This window comes from Apodemus sylvaticus, chromosome 4, assembly GCF_947179515.1.
Source record: "Apodemus sylvaticus chromosome 4, mApoSyl1.1, whole genome shotgun sequence".
Classification (NCBI taxonomy): Eukaryota; Metazoa; Chordata; class Mammalia; order Rodentia; family Muridae; genus Apodemus; species Apodemus sylvaticus.
In genome coordinates, this window is record NC_067475.1 from 162,336,681 (window position 1) to 162,351,732 (window position 15,052).

Here is a 15,052-nt window from a genome sequence, read left to right on the forward strand (position 1 = left end):
GGGCTTTAAGAAGCTCTCCAAGATAGGGTTAAAGTTGCTGCAATGAAACACCATGAACAAAGCAATTTGAAGAGGAAAGAGTTTATTTGGCTTATACTTTCACAGTGTAGTCCAGCATTGAAGAAAGTCAGGGAAGGAACTCAAACAGGGCAGGCTCCTGTAGGCAGGACTGATGCTCAGGCCCCAGAGAGGTTCTGCTTACTGGCTTCCTCCTCATGGCATGCTCATTCTGCTTTCTTATAGAACCCAGGACCACCAGCCCAGGGATGGTGCTACCCACATGGGATGTGCCCTTCCACATCAATCAGTAATGAGGAAAATGTCCTACAGACTTGCCTGCAGCCTCATCTTATGCAGGAATTTTCTTTAATTTAGGATCCCTCCTCTCCAATGACTTCATAGCTTGTATCAGGTTGAAATAAAACTATTCACCACAGATTCCTCCTTTGCCATTTCTTAACTCCCTTGGTGATATGCTGGCTGCAGTACTGGGGTCTCTTTGGAGATAACAGCCTTCTTCTCTTTGAAATGGTCTCTGTTTTCCTGCTGAATGTAAGACCATGTTTCACTCTATGACAGTTTTGTTCTTGGTTGTAGTTTGGACATAACCCTATGGTCAGTCACAAAGGGCTGTGCCCCAGGACCCTAGTGTTCTGGCTGGACTCTACCTCCACAGTTACCTGGTTACAGCCAGGTTTCCCTGTCTCACAGTTACCTGGCAACAGCCAGGTAGCCCAGCCCACTATAAAAGGGGATGCTTGGCCCCTCCTAGCTCTCTTTCCCCTTTCTCTTGCCCAGGCTCTCCCTTGTCTCTTGCTCTGCTGTCCCCCCTCTCTCCACAGTCTTTCCCCCTCTTTCCATGTGGTCATGGCCAGCTCTCTCCCCTCTCTCTCTTCTTTCTCTCTTAAATTTTCTATCTCTTTTCTTTCCCCCTATCTTTCTATAAAAAAGCTTTAAAATCATGGGCTGTCTTCTCTTATCTAAACCCGATGTGTTGGAGAAGTGGAACAGCCCTCACTGCATTTCCAGATGACGGACTAAGGACTTCCTCCGATGGTCTGGATTCCTCCACAGGTCCTCTGGCCTCAGACCCACAGTATCAAGACCAGATCAAGGCCTCTGTCCTGCATACAAGGGTAGCCTCCCTCCATAGGTACATGGGCCCTTGCCAGGCCATCAGCTGTATCAGGCGTGAAATAATCAGAGGTTTGACTTGATCCCCTGCCTCCTATACCAGGATATTTCCTCTGCCATGTCTCCAGGTGTTCTCAGATGCTGAGGCCCAGGGAGGCAGGCCTGGTTGTTCTCCTTATACCTGTTCCTTGGTGCTGGGAACCTGCAGGTTTATAGGATTTGAAGAGACTCCTTCCTCCTAAGCCCTAGAAATGGAACTGCCATCTTGTTCTGGAAGCTGAGGAAGACACCACTTCAGGCGGGAGCCCATTGAGCAGATACTGCTTTAGCTGGAATATGCCTCAATCTCTGCCTGCTTTCTCACATCTAAGGGAGTCGGGTGAAAGCAGCCTCTCTCCTTTAAGGAGATAAATGGGGCTCTGCAGGGACTGGAGAGGTGGTTGTGCATGTTCAGCCATCCTCTAGCTTGAGATGATCAGGCACAGGTCTGCACCCTCCTGTTCCATGCCTTCTGCTCCCTCCCTGACAGCGACGAGGACTAGAAGAATCACTATTCAGTCTCTGGACAGTAGGAATGCTCAGGACTCTCTTTAGGAGTTACCCAGAGCTGGGAAAGGAGGATACTTTCTAGTGGTCCCCAGAAAAGTCTTTTGTCATCTCATCACTAATGGAGAGGCCTGACCAAGCACACTGATAGGCAGTGTAGGGAGGTCCCTGGACTCGCTCCTGAACAGAAACCCATGGATAATGCAGGTGTCCAGTGATGGGTTGGGGTGCTGCGAGTGTGCACACTGGCCAAGAGGGAGGATTTTCAGGTGATCCACAGAGTCACCGCCCGTCCACCAGTGGCTTTCCCCAATGGCAGCCAGATGTCTCCTGGGCTGATGTACTTAGTCTGACTCAGCCATTAGGGAGCTTTACCTGAGGGAGGAAGAAACAATCAGCAGGGCACATCTCCACACTTCTAGTGCTGGCAGGCCTGCATCTGAAAGAGGAACCTGACAGGAAGCCTCCAGGGTGCAGTTGAAGCTGAGCCCTTGGCTTTGTGTGAGTCCCCATAGAGCTCTGTGGTATCTGGCATCAGAAACTCCACTGTGAGCAGCCTTGACAACCCTGCAGGAGGCTGGGTCTCTGCCAGGAAGAGGTTTTGGCAGTTGTCCTGGCTCCTGCTTTCCTTTAGGCGTCCCCCCTGGCTCACATGTGCAAGGTCTCGTCCCTGGGGCCAGCCTGGGTTCCTGCCCCACTCTGTCTTCCTCAGCCTCTGACTTGATTCTGGAAACAAATGGCTTTTTTTTTTTTTTTTTTTTTTTTTTTGCTGTTTTTTTTGTGCTTCCTCAGTCAGGGTCTCTCAGTCAGCTGGGCACCAGAGCTTCCCGATCTTACAGGGAACCATGAAAAAGAAACACTGCCCTCCTCCTCCTCACCAACTATACTCCAGAATCAAATTTTCCTTCTTCTACCCACCGAGCATCTCAAGATGCCTTGTGGCTGGTCCATGATTCAGGGGCTCCAGGAATTACTAAGGATGGTGTCTGATGTGTGGTGTCCTCTGCTTCGGGATCAGAGCCTGTCCGATAGCTCAGGTAGTTGGAGGTGGATCCTGTTTCCTACCTGTCTTCCTTTGCCTTTGCCCTGTCTGTACAGGGATGTCCGGAGCAGTCAGTGAGTGAAGGTGCTGTCCCACAGTCTTTCTGCAGATCCCTTGTATGGAAATTCATATGTTCAGGGAAAGTTGTCCCTGTTTTGGGTTCAGAGCTGGTGACTGGTATTCTCTTTGTGGCTCCAGTACTTATGTCCACTGGACCTCCTTTCTTCACATTGCCTTGGTAAATCAGCCCCACCCCCTGCTGCCAATTCACTAAGGTTCCACTTGTGTTTTCTTCAGGTGCCTAATGCGTCCAGTGAGGTTGACAAGGCCCATTTATCACCTTTGTCCCTGTTATGGGGACTCTATGGGGGTGGTATTACCTAAGTTATGGAATCAGGATGAAATGACATGGTCCCCTGGCATCTCAGGTGTGGGCTGATTTAGTGTCCAGACCAGAAGAACTATGAAGATCAATCCACTTGCCTCAGCTGTCAGGCACTCCCACCTCCAAGTCTTCAGTTCAGCTTCAGGATTTGCATACTTGCCCCTGGCCAGGAAGTCCCTGCTAGCTCCACCTTCTCTTCTCCCAACTAACCCTCCCTCCAGCCACTCCTGCTGTTTCCTCCTTGTTCAGCCCTGCCTGCTTCTTCCCAAGACTTTTCTGGAAGATATTTAATTTCAGTGAGAGCTGGGCTGATGGGCATGCAATGGGCTTTTTTGCTCTCTTCATGCACAATGGAAAAGTAGAAAGCACCTCCAGGGATTCTGGGTAATTTGATTAGTGGCCAGCTCATGTCAGGAAATTAAAAGGGGGCCCTGATCATGTTTCTGTGGCATGTTATCTAATATTTTTGTATCTGCATAGTGCTCTGCCTCTAGTGTAGGACAGTATTACTACTACTCTGTCTTGTGAATGAAGGAAAAGAAGTTCTTTTGCACCTCCAACCTCTATTAACGTTTTGAAACAAACAGCTCTCCAGCATGTCAGTGGACAGCATCTAATTACTTTCTGCCTATACACATGTGCCCTCTCCCCCAATCTGATAGCTCACAAGATCTTCCCAAAGTTTCCTGGACACTAGGGGCAATGGCCTCTGGCTGTACAGGTATTGATTTAATACAGATAGCTGCTTCTGGCTAAGTGGAATTATTACCATTCACTCTGTACTTTGGACAGCAGAGCATTGGGCCACAGGTTCAGCCCATCAAGTCATACCCCTGCTTGACCATTTAGCACTGAGAGGGAAGAGACAGGGTGACTCCATAGCAGGCTTCAAATTAACAGTCAAGGAGATTAGGCCTAAATCTCTGTTTCCAAGAACAAGGCAAGTCAGTTAAACCCCTGGCTTCAGGCAGTTAGTCAAAAACTAGAAAGTGCCCAGCCACCTAGCCTAAAGCAAGGACAATGAGTCATCAAGTTTCCAGACCTCCCCTGTAACAGATTCCAGCCCCCATGCCCTGGTAATGGAATGTCCCTAGTAAGATAGATGCCACCTACTGCTTAATCCCATAAATCAAGACAGCAAGCCCATTTGGTTGTCTATCTTGATAGTGGGGAGGCCACAGCTTACTGGACTTGTGCAGAATAAAACACTCTTTGGGTCTGCATGCTATTGGAGTATGGAGTGTCATTCTTCAGTGAGTCCTGGACCTTTATAGCAGCTCCTGGGAAAGCGGCTTAGATCCTCCCTCCTCTGCAAAATGAAAAACATATTGTGGCCATTGTTACATTGTTTTCTCCATCTCCAGGAATGTCTCTTGGATTTCCCCATGATGTCTAATGTTGATTATTGATTAGAAATAGCCTTTATTGACTTGGTTTGCATGGTTTTGACTGGTGGGTAACTGAATTTATGAGGCACATTGTAGTGCTTTGCTTTATGTATAAACTATGTGGAGTTTCAATCAAATTTATGAACATCACTATTGCATCAGGAGTTTCTTTTGTTTGTGGTTAAGAACATTAAAATCCTTTATTAGCAGATACATGCTGTGCATTGTTTGGTTCATTGTGGGGCCAGGCAGTACAGTGGGTCTCAGAGTAAGCTTTCCTAGCTCCTAAAGCTCTTTTGTTCAAATCTTCCATTTCCTAAAACCCCTAAAAGTAATTTTTGCTTCTGTGATCTGAAAAGCAGTTTGAAGTCCCACATAGCCTATCTGTCCACACTTAGAAAATGATCCTGTTTCATATTGTCTTGAAAATTGATATAGTAAAATAGAAAATTTTTACTTAATTGTAGTGCTAGAATAAAACCCAGGGGCACATGTATTCTCAATAACTTTTCTCCCTATCTGAGCTACAACACCAGCTTTGAGTCCATTGACATATGGTCTCACTAAGTTCCTTGGGCAGGCCTTGAACCCTGAATCTCTCTGACTCAGCCTCTCAATCAGCGGGGCCAAGTAGAAATTTTTTATCCAGTTTCCATGGAGTTCCTCCAGTTTGTTGAGTAGGTAGGTCTTCTGCCCCAGTCCCGTGTATTGAGTTCTGTTGTTTGTTTGTTTGTTTTGAGGCAGGGTTTCTCTGTGCAGCTCCAGCCGTCCTGGAGCATGCTCTGTAGACCAGGCTGGGCTTGACTCAAAAGATCCTCCTGCTTCTGCCTCCCAAGTGCTGGGATTAAAGAAGAATCCTACCACCACCCAACACCTTGTGTCGATTTCTTAATTCTCTTTGTTGGGCTGTAGTGGTTCAGTCTCTGGCTGTGCAGGACAGTGTGGCAGCTCTAAAATCCTCACAATCTGTGACTTACACCTATGATTCCATTTCATAAACGTAGGGAGGACACAAGTGTTCACACACTTGGCAGAGCCTAATCACGTGGGCATACTGCTTGTAGAAGAGTCTGGAAATTGTTTTTAGCTGAGATGTGATGTGCTCTGCAAAAGTCCGGTTGGTATGGAAGAAGGGAATTTAAAGTCCACACACCTTCAAAAACACGTTCATACGTTTATTGTATGTGTGTGTGTGTGTGTGTGTGTGTGTATGCATGTGTATTTACACACGTGCTTGTGCATATGCCATGGCATGTGTATGGAGGTCAGAGATCAACTTCTGGAGTCAGTTCTTTCTTTCTAATATGTGGTCCCAGGTTGTCAGGTTGGGAAATGATCCTTTTATCTGCGAAGCCATCTCAGTGGCCGAGGATAGGTGTTAAGAACATGTGCCAAACAGGAAGAATGCTGGCACCTCTACCATAGGAAGATGGAAGCAACATTAAAGGTCTCTATGTCATTTCTTTTTCTCCATTCTTGAAGGAAACTGTTATCCTGACTTTTGTGTTAGTTTCTCTTTGCATTTCTCTTCATGTTCACCTGGAGATTTTAGTTTGTTTGTTGGGATGGGCTTTCGGTACATAGGTCCTCTGAGACCCTGTTGCAAAACCAAACAAGACTCTGTGTGTGTGTGTGTGTGTGTGTGTGTGTGTGTGTTTGTGTGTGTATGTGTCTGACAAAGCCTATGCGCTCCTGTTGTCTGTCTGTTTGTCTCTCTGTCTGTCTGTGTGCCATGTGTTCGTAGGTGTCCTTGGAGGTCAGAAAATGGCATTGGGTTTCCTGAAGCTGTAATTATAGGGACCTGGGAGCCACCGGACACTGCTGCTGGGATGTGAATTAGGTCCATAGGAAGAGCCCCGGGTGCTCCTGACTGCTGTGGCATCTCTCTAGCCCTAGGATCCTCACCACTGTAGCCAGGATCTCCTTGGCAGAGCTGCTTCTCACAACATTCACTTATTTTTTATTTCTTTGAAGTAGAAGACGCTAAACTGGAATTTTTGCCATAAGTACTCAACACCACCAAGTACTCAACCGCACTGATATTATGACTGGCTGAGCAGTGTTTTCATAATGGGAAGAGGTTCGCTGACCTTGGCCTTTACTAATTCCTTTCCCTTCCTGCCACTGAGGGATGGCGTTTGGGCTTGTGGGCTGTCAGAGAAGTACTGTGCTTATGTTCATTCCTCAGATGCATACATGGAAGAGTTAGTATCCCAGGAGAAGGGCCTGGAACACATCTTCAGTTCCAGGATAAATATATATATGTATACATATACATATACACATACACACACACACACACACACATATATGTGGGTGTGGGGATGTGCGTGTAGCATACAGTACCTGGAGTATGTAGTATCTATTATATAGGATTATATATACCTGTGCTCGGGCTAGAAGAGGTCTCTGGTTTATGACTTTCTGCTTTATTCCCTTAGACTGTCTACTCATTTCCTAAACTTGGAGCTAAGCAGGCATCTGCAAGCTGCAGTGGTCTTCTCATCTTTGTCTCGCACAGTGCTGGGTTAGAAGCCATGCTAGCTGTTTGTCTCCTTGTTTTTTCAAGGGAAGACTTCTCTGTGTAGTTCTGTCTATCCTAGACTCACTCTCTAGACCAGGCTGTCCTTGAATTCAGAGATCAGCTTGCCTCTGCCTCCCAAGTGGTGCAATTATTGGTATATGACTTCTCAGCCAGCTCAGAGGGAGTCTTTTAAAAGCCTTAATGAGAGTCTTGGCATTTTGTTTTCCATCCTCCTGAAGTTCTCCACTGAACTTAGAATAATGCTTAGAATCTGAGCCCAAGGTTGGGTCTGCTCTGTTGCTCTGCCTTCATCCTTACCACTGGGTCCTGTCTGCATTCCTAGACACTCAGCTTCAGGCTCATTGGCTTGCTTTCAGTCTCCAAGCACAGCTAACTTCACACCTTCAGAATTCCAGATAATGTCCTCCCTCCCCATTCCTGAGAACAGGTTTCATGTCAGGTTTCCAAGTATATATCACTGTCCCAGTTACTTGCTGTCACAACAACTTGTAGTTGTTGTCACTGAAATTTCCCCACTCAAGAAATGACCTTCTTTGTTTATTTATGTCCTTGGCTTATTTTGTTTACTCTTCTATCTTCTCATATCCTTGTTTGTAATTCAGGAAGCAGGATGGCAAATTGTTTTTTGGGGGAGCTGTAGTTACAGGATGGTAGTGTACATGATTAAAAGACCCCACTGGTGTATCTGAGACCAGCAGGCTGTGGTGCTCTGATTAGCTAACAATGTCTGTCAATGGTAAGGCAGTGGAAAGCAGTGGCCTGGAACTAGACCTACCAAGTGTGATTTGGGCCAGCTGTGCTTGGGTGATTTCTTTCCCCCTAGAGCCACACAGCTAGGACTTGACAGAGCTTGGAGTGGTCTCAGATCTGCTCCTAACCTAAATGTAATTTCCTTGCTCAGCAAGAACCTGTAGTCCTTTCCCAGCAAGCTTGGACTAGGGCCTGGGTGGGTGCACTGACTTTTCCATGATAAGTGTAGTTTTAGAGATTGGACAGTGGGAGTGAAGGGACTGAGGTGGCAGAATAAACTCCATTTTATTCTTAAGACTTCATTCTAAGTTAATGTGCTCTTACAGGGGCACAGCCAATGAAGAGGCAAAAACAAAACAAAACCCAAACAACCAAAAAAAAAAAAAAAAAAAAACCACAGCTAGTGAGATTCCATCGTATTCTCCAAACTCTGTATTAAACTGCTGTCCTTGGAGAAAACTACTGTCTGCTGTCCATGGAGGGATATGGCCTCCACCCTTGGGCTCTGGGAAGAACACCAACATTCCTTTACCCTCTCATGTAATGCCAAGGCTTAGAAACCCGCTTGTGTTTTTTTCCCTTTATAAAACCCCTCCATGTAGAGCTGGGGGGCAGGGGTCACTCTCATTCCTGTTCCATCAAGAAGGTTTGTGGACCAATCTCGGGCTTGGAGAATGATTCTCATGTGCTTGCATTGGAATTGTGGTTTCTGATGGTCTCTTTGAGGTTTTTCAATCTGGGAACAACATATAGTACATTGGCCAGAAACCCCCAAACTTCCAGGATCCCTGACTATGACTGTCTTGCCCCAGCCGGAGAAGTGTCTAGTTTGTGTATCTTCTGTGTGTGCTCTTTATTATTTGAAAAAAAAGCCTGTCTGTATACATGGCAAGAAGTGGCTAAGAGCAGGTGTGCTGGAGGGTGAAAACCATGGGAGTCAGGAAGGTGTTTCTGACTCTGCGCATGCGCACTCCCCATCGTACTCCGCGCATGCGCACTCGCCGCCGTACTCCGCGCATGCGCTCTCGCAGCCGTACTCCGCGCATGCGCTCTCGCAGCCGTACTCCACGCATGCGCACTCGCCACCATACTCCGCGCATGCGCACTCGCCGTCGTACTCCGCGCATGCGCGCTAACTGCCATACTCCGCGCATGCGCGCTTGCCGCCCTACTCCGCGCATGCGCACTCCACGCCGGACTCCGCGCATGCGCAGTTCAGGCTTCAGTGGGGCGGGACTTCCTGTCGGAGCAATCCCCAGTTACCTCCGGAAGAGCCTAGGAACCGAGTCCTAGGATGCTGGCGGTTGAGCACCGATTGCGGTGCGCTCGGGCGAGGTGAGTCGGTTCTGTCCCTGCTTTCTGCGCAGCGTTATTCGGTGGCCGAGGCGTGGGCTCCCGGCGGGCTGCGGACGAGCTCTCCCCATGCTGGGCCGGGGCGGCGGCCGGGCCCTCCTCCAGGCCGTGCTCGCCGCAGTGCTCTGCAAACAGCCGAGCTGCTTCGCCCGGAGGTCCTAGGTCTCCGAGGTTGTGAGTCGCAGAATGAGCCCGGCTCTGCCCCAGTCCGCGGGGCTCTACACGGCGAATTCCAGGCCCACGAATTCACAGGGTTGGGGATGCCCTGCATGAGGAGCAGGGACAAGTGACGCGGGTAGCTCGGCTGTACAGGATAGAAAGTTTTAAGTCTGTATGACTTTGTTCCCAAAGTGAGGAATGTAGAATATAACCCCCGGGAAAACAAGTCTTGAAGCAAAGGTCTCTGAAATCAAAGGGTTTATTGAGCCATTTACCAGCTAGGAAAAGGACCAAGACTTGGGGCACATTTTGTAAACTACCAGCAACAAGGCTAAAAAAGTGCCTCTGAGATCAAGAGTTAACGCTGCAATTGGATCTCCAGACACATGTTTTTTAATTCTCCATTCTTGCACCCCCCCCCCAAAAAAAAGAACACATCCCAGAGAACTGTTACTTAATTGACTTCCGTTGTCTCTTCCCTCTTCTGGACAGCTACATTTTAGGGCACCTCAGAAATTTTCATTTATCAGCCTCCTTTCCTCAAGGAATATATTAGAACTGGTTGAGAAGATGTAGCATGCATACAAATGACCAAATACTGCATAGCAGCAGCAGTTTTTCAGCAAGTGTCTATTGGTTGGTATCTGTTGGGTTGACGATGGGATGGATGGCTTTTGAAATGGTCATGGAGAATCGGGAGGTGTTCTGTTTGTGTTGTCACAAGGTTAAGTGTGAGTGGCTTGAACGGTTTATGGTGAGGTTTATGGTGAGCAAGCCCAAGAATGTCCAGTTGTGACCGATCAGAGGAGAGCATTAAGAACAAGAATGACCAAGTTTGGAAGCCATTCTTGAAGAGCTGTGAGGAGTTTATTCTGTAACTCAAAAGGCGGCCTTTTATACGCTGACTTGGATGCTTGAGTCACAGGAAAAGGCACGTAGGTGTGCTGGCCTCTGTCGGGAATACCAGCCGACGTTCTAAAGGCTAAGCCAGGATGGTCAAGAGCTCCAAGGCAACCTTACATCAATAAAGCGGATAATGAAGCAGCAGCAAGCAGCTTCTGCTCAGTGTCCCCTTTGCTTCTCCCTGTGCTAGAGGGTAGAGACTTCAGATGCTCTTAAAGAGGAAACTTTGTAGTAAAAAAAAAATAAGTACAAAAGAGGAAGCACAAGTGTGTAACTTGTCGTGGGAAGCAGGCAGAGTGTGGCTCTATAAAGACTGCCACCTTTTCTGGGTATGACAGCGTCCATGCTTCTGTGGGCCAGGAACCCATGTTAGCCTGTGGTCAAGCCTGTGGTGAGTCTCTAGAGGCCAGCAGAAAGTTGGCAAGTCACACGGTCGTGCCCCACCCCCCTGAGGTCCAGGAGGTAACTGGTACCTTTGCTTTTATCATAGTATTTTTAGACCTAGAGTTTCCTTCTCTCAGAATGTTGTAAGCAGGGAACTTTCTAATCAGAATTGAGCATACGTTCTGTAAAATCTGCCCATATAATATGGGGCAAAGTATTTCTGATCTGTGAACCTTGAATTATTCACCTTTACCTTTTTTTTTTTTAAATTCCATCTGTGAAGCACTCAACTCCCTAGAGTTGAGGTAACACAGACAGCCTTTGTTCCTTTGTCTTTAAAAGTGCTTCTATTTCAGCCTTCCCTGTGTTCTTTGTCGTATTCCCCACCCACTCCTACACATAATAACCCTTAGCGTCTGTGTTGACCTCATCTGTTCCCCAGCACCCCCACAATATGATATGGTACAGCTACAACCCAAAATGTGGACCCTTGGGAGACTACTTGATAGAACCTCGTTTGCATTGATAATACCTCTGTTAAGGTGGGTATAATATCTCATGCCTGTGATCACAGTACTTGGAAAACACAGGCAGAGGATCCGGAGTTCAGGGTCATCCTTCGCTTTAAGACTAGCCTGGACTGTGAGACATTGACTCAAAACAGCACCAATAACAAAACGTTTTTACTACGAGCTGAACTATGTAATATTTCAAAATGATGTTTACTGGGACTATTTGTGGAGGAAAATTGAACTATAAACCAGGGAAGGGGTAAATCAAAGTGTTGCTAATTGAGATGCTTGTGTAAGTGAGTGCCTGCACAGTTTGTAACTGTTTGTGCTGACCTGTGTTGACTATGTTTAGATAATGGGAGACCCTTGGCAGGAGTGCATGGATTATGCAGTAGTCCTCGCAAGACAAGCTGGAGAGGTATGCACTACAGTATGTACGCCAGAGTGTGTGGGGTGTCGATGTTACAGCGCGGTCTTGTTCAGCAAAGCATGTTTTGAGTGGTGTCTACACGTGCAGTTTCACTAAACTGTAAATACAGTGAAAGTTGATTGATTTTGTGGGAGGCGTGGCTGGGGGTGGAGCCTCGGCCTGGGTTAATGTGAAGCATCATGGGCATGGGGGTGGAGCCGAGGCCTGGGTTAATGTTAGGCATCATGGGAGTGGCATTTCCAGCTGAATTTTTCACTTTGTGATGTTAACCTTTGCAGCAACAGTCGTGAATCTAAAATAAGATACGAAATTACATAATATTTCTCTAAAGTGTCTTGTTTCATAGACATGTTTGAAAGAAAACATTTCAGAACATGTTAAGAGTGGTTGAATGCTTGAAGTTATTTTTGTCTTTTCTTTCTTGTTTGGTTTTAAATTATTTCCATCTTTTTTACTTGCTCTTTTTTAGATGATTCGTGAAGCTCTGAAAACTGAGATGAACGTCATGATTAAAAGTTCTCCCGCCGACTTGGTGACCGTTACTGACCAAAAAGTTGAGAAAATGCTCATGTCGTCTATAAAGGAAAAGTACCCATATCACGGGTATTTCTCTTGTTTGTGTCTCACTATCACTTTGAATGTGTATTTCAACCTACAGGCCATACACCTAAAACAGGCAGGTCTTAATACTGTCAAAGTAGAAACAACAAATGTGCTCATGTGGATCTAAATAAAGTGATAAATTGAAAATTTTCTCCTTGATTTTAGAGTTCTCAGCTTACACATCCTTACTTTATCATAATATTCATGTGATTCTCCTAATGCTTAGGGACAGTCTACATTGTCCAGAAGAAAGTTGAGACAGAAAATAGAGTAGTGCTTGCCAAAACCCATTGGAAGCTCACACTCATTATGATTAGTTTCAATTTATATTCTTTTCTTTTTATAGGTTATGAGTATCTACAGGAGGTCATAATGACCCACCTTCAACACACCTACAGTAGAGTAAATTCAAAAAATTCTACAGCTTTTCCTCTCTTGCCTGGATTGCTTAGGCAAGACCTAAACTTGGAGGGGCAATTCATTTTAAAGCCCCGATACTCAGCTATAAGCCAGCAGCAGAGTAAGTCGTCTACCTTCCTTCAAGTGCCCTCCTAGTTGCCATTTCAATTTTGCATAAAATATCAATGCATGTTGACATTGTTGCTTACGGGAAGGGCACTGCAGAAAACAAACCCAATACAATACGCCCCAGGTCTAGCCGGAGATCTTTATATTCTGACATCAAGTCTAAACTTGATATTTTTGGGAGAATATCCCATTTGTTCCAGACAGATAGTCACCATAAGCTGGAATTCCAAGATGCTATATGTATACAAGTGTGTGGGCACAGAGCTTTCATCTCATTAGAATACAATTTCATGTTGTTTCATGATTAAAGCAGAGAATGACCTAAGAACTGCATTTAAATTATTGTAAGAGGCACAGAAAGGATATATGTATGGAACTGGACATAATCTGTGTCAGACTAAAGTAGAAGTAACCTTGGTGTCCAAGCTCAGACTCTAATCTCATTTTCAATTACACTAAAAGCATATTTTTGTGTGTCTTCTACACCTGCAGTTGGATTTCAAATAGACTTAATACTTAAGTTCTGGGGCTTTTGAAATTGTCTTAAGGACATTTTTTTCCAAAAATATTTTCTTGTTTTATTATTTTATTATTTTCCACATTACTCCTAAGTATCCCCTTCATTGATTTAAATTCTTGCTTTTCTAAAAAAAGTCATTGTGTGTATGTATGTGTATACATATGTGTGCCTAAATACATGTCTATACAGATGCATACTTACACTAAAATTGATATATCCTATTCAGACTGTATCATATTACTTGTGTTTTTCCAGTCTTATTATTTTGTTTTGGACAAACAGTCAAAACTTTCTATATTGAGAAAGACCGTTTAATTTATATTTTGTTATATGACTCTTTTATTTACTTTTAATACTTTTGTTTTAAGTACCATATAAGTGTTCATTATGGTCTAGTTTTTGAAAAGATGTCTTTGAAGAGAAAAGTAAACTTTGATCTCAGCTTTGAACTTACACTACAGGAACCAGGGTCCTGAGTTTGACAAAACAGGCAGTCATGTATGCATTCCCATGAAGGAGGAATATTGCTGATGATAGAAATGTAACAATGGTCCTTCTAAAAGCTCATCAAGAAATCTAAGAATTGGAAGCGCTTCACTATGACATTTGAAGAAAATATAAAACTGATTGCTGTGAATAAAAATGAGGGTAGCTATGAAAATGGATATGACTTAGTGATACAACTGCCTGTACATAGTTCAGGGAACTTGCTCAATTGCATATCATTTATCTTATGATGCAGTGCAACATAATCTTGTGAGAATTCCCATGGGATCATGTCTTAGATACATCTCACAGATTAATAACAATGTAGAGTATAGGGAAGAAGAATATAAAGATGCTACAGGACGCCTAATCCATGACAACAGGGATATTATGCAATTGAAATTTGGTTTTTTAAAAGGCCATATTACAGGATTCCAGGTAATGATCTTATCTCCTCCTTAGACTCAAAGGAAATACTGAAGAAGAAGGAAAGAACTTATAGGACACGATGCTTCCCCAGGGCCTATGTGCCCCATGAGGACCAAGGGTACACTGTCCCAAAAGTTAAGAAGAAGGGAAAACTCTTTGGTAGAGAGTTGAATTGGATCTGTAAGGATGGAAAATGGCCTTCCGAAATTCTGGTAGGACTCACATGATTCACTTTTGGCTTTCCTAAGGAAAAATCTGATAAAAAGACCAGTGTTGCCTGATCTTTCAGAGTTAACAGTAGGGTGGGATTTGTACAAGTAAAGATTGAGAGTCCAAACCAGTTTGCAGTCCTTCTTGCCCATGCCAGCCCTTTCACTGCACCTGTGCACGCCATTGGTCTGCTTCTCCTGAGCCAATAGTGCTGGGCACTGCATAAAGAGTGACTGGTATTTCCCTTTCTTTCTCTCAGGACATCCTGTCCCTCTTAAGGGAAAAGGGCCCTACAGCAGTAGGTATATTTAGTATAGCTCCTAGTGATGTATTGTGCAAAGGAGTGAAAGAAAAACTCGACTCTGGGCAAAAGGTGAATATAAGAAAACACTCGGTGCACCTGGCAAGCTGGATTCTAAAGGTAGGGATCGTCCTTGCATCACATAGCCTCTGGATTCCTCTGAGTCTACATGAGTAGTTTCCTTCATCATGCATTCCCTTGAGTGATAGTAGATACATAAGAGGGAAATCTGGTAAGCTAAAAGGTTCTTCTGCTATTCATCACATAAGGAGTAGGGACTCAAACAAATATCCAGTCAGAATGAGCAGTAAAGTTACTAAAGTATCTTTCCTTTGATTTTCTCATGTGGCCATGTGGATGGTCACTTCATACTTGCATAGGAATGTCACCTGGTAGGCATGCCAATTCAGATGCATTTGACTGCCAGAGTTCTTCATTCTCTGT

The 15,052-nt window shown here is 45.1% G+C and overlaps 2 protein-coding genes across 4 annotated transcripts in view; both read left to right on the plus strand.

The window, feature by feature from the left end:
• LOC127683529 (rho GTPase-activating protein 20-like) overlaps positions 1-15,052 on the plus strand; it is a 413,757-nt gene that overhangs the window by 384,049 nt on the left and 14,656 nt on the right. The gene's annotated exons all lie outside the window — the stretch shown is intronic.
• LOC127683531 (rho GTPase-activating protein 20-like) overlaps positions 9,027-15,052 on the plus strand; it is a 184,263-nt gene continuing 178,237 nt past the window's right edge. Inside the window, exon 1 of one of the 2 annotated variants that reach the window (XM_052180850.1) lies at positions 9,027-9,125. The gene's annotated coding sequence lies outside the window, so the exon portion shown is untranslated. Of the gene's footprint in view, positions 9,126-9,432; positions 9,939-15,052 lie in introns of those variants that run through there. The other variant, XM_052180853.1, reaches the window with a different exon arrangement.